The following is a 2,037-nucleotide window of genomic DNA, read 5'->3' as shown; positions in this document are numbered from 1 at the left end:
ATGCTTATCTAACTGGTGAAAATGCAACAGCTGTTAATCAGGCTCACTTTGACTTTACATAGTGCACCAAGAAATAGTTTCTCGCTTACCTCCACACCGGCCTGAGTACGCCTGATCTCATCCGATCTCGGAAGCTAAGCAGGGTCGGGCCTGTGTGGAATTTCAACTCTTTGTCCGTTTTTTCCCACAAGGCTGAAATATGTGCCCTCTCTTTGAAATAAGTAAGCAAGGTTAGTTTGTATTTCATCCAACAATCTGTGCTACAAATTATGGCTACAGTATATGCAATTTCATCCACTTTTTGAGATTGGCTTTCGCTTACGGCCACACCGGCCTGAGTACGCCTGATCTCGTCCGATCTCGGAAGCTAAGCAGGGTCGGGCCTGGTTAGTACTTGGATGGGAGACCGCCTGGGAATACCAGGTGCTGTAAGCTTTTTGTCACTGCCTTGTGGAATTTCAACTCTTTGTCCGTTTTTTCCCACAAGGCTGAAATATGTGCCCTCTCTTTGAAATAAGTAAGCAAGGTTAGTTTGTATTTCATCCAACAATCTGTGCTACAAATTATGGCTACAGTATATGCAATTTCATCCACTTTTTGAGATTGGCTTTCGCTTACGTCCACACCGGCCTGAGTACGCCTGATCTCGTCCGATCTCGGAAGCTAAGCAGGGTCGGGCCTGGTTAGTACTTGGATGGGAGACCGCCTGGGAATACCAGGTGCTGTAAGCTTTTTGTCACTGCCTTGTGGAATTTCAACTCTTTGTCCGTTTTTTCCCACAAGGCTGAAATATGTGCCCTCTCTTTGAAATAAGTAAGCAAGGTTAGTTTGTATTTCATCCAACAATCTGTGCTACAAATTATGGCTACAGTATATGCAATTTCATCCACTTTTTGAGATTGGCTTTCGCTTACGGCCACACCGGCCTGAGTACGCCTGATCTCGTCCGATCTCGGAAGCTAAGCAGGGTCGGGCCTGGTTAGTACTTGGATGGGAGACCGCCTGGGAATACCAGGTGCTGTAAGCTTTTTGTCACTGCCTTGTGGAATTTCAACTCTTTGTCCGTTTTTTCCCACAAGGCTGAAATATGTGCCCTCTCTTTGAAATAAGTAAGCAAGGTTAGTTTGTATTTCATCCAACAATCTGTGCTACAAATTATGGCTACAGTATATGCAATTTCATCCACTTTTTGAGATTGGCTTTCGCTTACGTCCACACCGGCCTGAGTACGCCTGATCTCGTCCGATCTCGGAAGCTAAGCAGGGTCGGCCTGGTTAGTACTTGGATGGGAGACCGCCTGGGAATACCAGGTGCTGTAAGCTTTTTGTCACTGCCTTGTGGAATTTCAACTCTTTGTCCGTTTTTTCCCACAAGGCTGAAACATGTGCCCTCTCTTTGAAATAAGTAAGCAAGGTTAGTTTGTATTTCATCCAACAATCTGTGCTACAAATTATGGCTACAGTATATGCAATTTCATCCACTTTTTGAGATTGGTGAAAATGCAACAGCTGTTAATCAGCTTTAGTTTCGCTTACGGCCACACCGGCCTGAGTACGCCTGATCTCGTCCGATCTCGGAAGCTAAGCAGGGTCGGGCCTGGTTAGTACTTGGATGGGAGACCGCCTGGGAATACCAGGTGCTGTAAGCTTTTTGTCACTGCCTTGTGGAATTTCAACTCTTTGTCCGTTTTTTCCCACAAGGCTGAAATATGTGCCCTCTCTTTGAAATAAGTAAGCAAGGTTAGTTTGTATTTCATCCAACAATCTGTGCTACAAATTATGGCTACAGTATATGCAATTTCATCCACTTTTTGAGATTGGCTTTCGCTTACGGCCACACCGGCCTGAGTACGCCTGATCTCGTCCGATCTCGGAAGCTAAGCAGGGTCGGGCCTGGTTAGTACTTGGATGGGAGACCGCCTGGGAATACCAGGTGCTGTAAGCTTTTTGTCACTGCCTTGTGGAATTTCAACTCTTTGTCCGTTTTTTCCCACAAGGCTGAAATATGTGCCCTCTCTTTGAAATAAGTAAGCAAGGT

The 2,037-nt window shown here is 45.6% G+C and overlaps 5 non-coding genes and 1 pseudogene across 5 annotated transcripts; all 6 read left to right on the top strand.

Annotated features, from left to right (window-relative positions):
- Positions 1-316: 316 nt before the first annotated feature.
- LOC139401433 (5S ribosomal RNA) lies at positions 317-435 on the top strand. Its single transcript, XR_011632961.1, has one exon. It is a non-coding gene; the product is annotated as a 5S ribosomal RNA (ribosomal RNA).
- A 177-nt stretch (positions 436-612) lies between these two features.
- On the top strand, positions 613-731 carry LOC139401438 (5S ribosomal RNA). Its single transcript, XR_011632965.1, has one exon. It is a non-coding gene; the product is annotated as a 5S ribosomal RNA (ribosomal RNA).
- A 177-nt stretch (positions 732-908) lies between these two features.
- On the top strand, positions 909-1,027 carry LOC139401432 (5S ribosomal RNA). The gene has a single exon (XR_011632960.1). It is a non-coding gene; the product is annotated as a 5S ribosomal RNA (ribosomal RNA).
- Positions 1,028-1,204: 177 nt separating this feature from the next.
- Positions 1,205-1,322, top strand: LOC139401446 (5S ribosomal RNA; annotated as a pseudogene).
- Positions 1,323-1,529: 207 nt separating this feature from the next.
- LOC139401449 (5S ribosomal RNA) lies at positions 1,530-1,648 on the top strand. Its single transcript, XR_011632972.1, has one exon. It is a non-coding gene; the product is annotated as a 5S ribosomal RNA (ribosomal RNA).
- Positions 1,649-1,825: 177 nt separating this feature from the next.
- LOC139401448 (5S ribosomal RNA) lies at positions 1,826-1,944 on the top strand. Its single transcript, XR_011632971.1, has one exon. It is a non-coding gene; the product is annotated as a 5S ribosomal RNA (ribosomal RNA).
- The last annotated feature ends 93 nt before the right edge of the window (positions 1,945-2,037 follow it).

The sequence above is a fragment of the Oncorhynchus clarkii genome, unplaced genomic scaffold (genome assembly GCF_045791955.1).
Source record: "Oncorhynchus clarkii lewisi isolate Uvic-CL-2024 unplaced genomic scaffold, UVic_Ocla_1.0 unplaced_contig_943_pilon_pilon, whole genome shotgun sequence".
Lineage (NCBI taxonomy): Eukaryota > Metazoa > Chordata > Actinopteri > Salmoniformes > Salmonidae > Oncorhynchus > Oncorhynchus clarkii.
The sequence above is the reverse complement of the archived record's forward strand: the minus strand, read 5'-3'. Positions and strand labels throughout refer to the sequence as shown.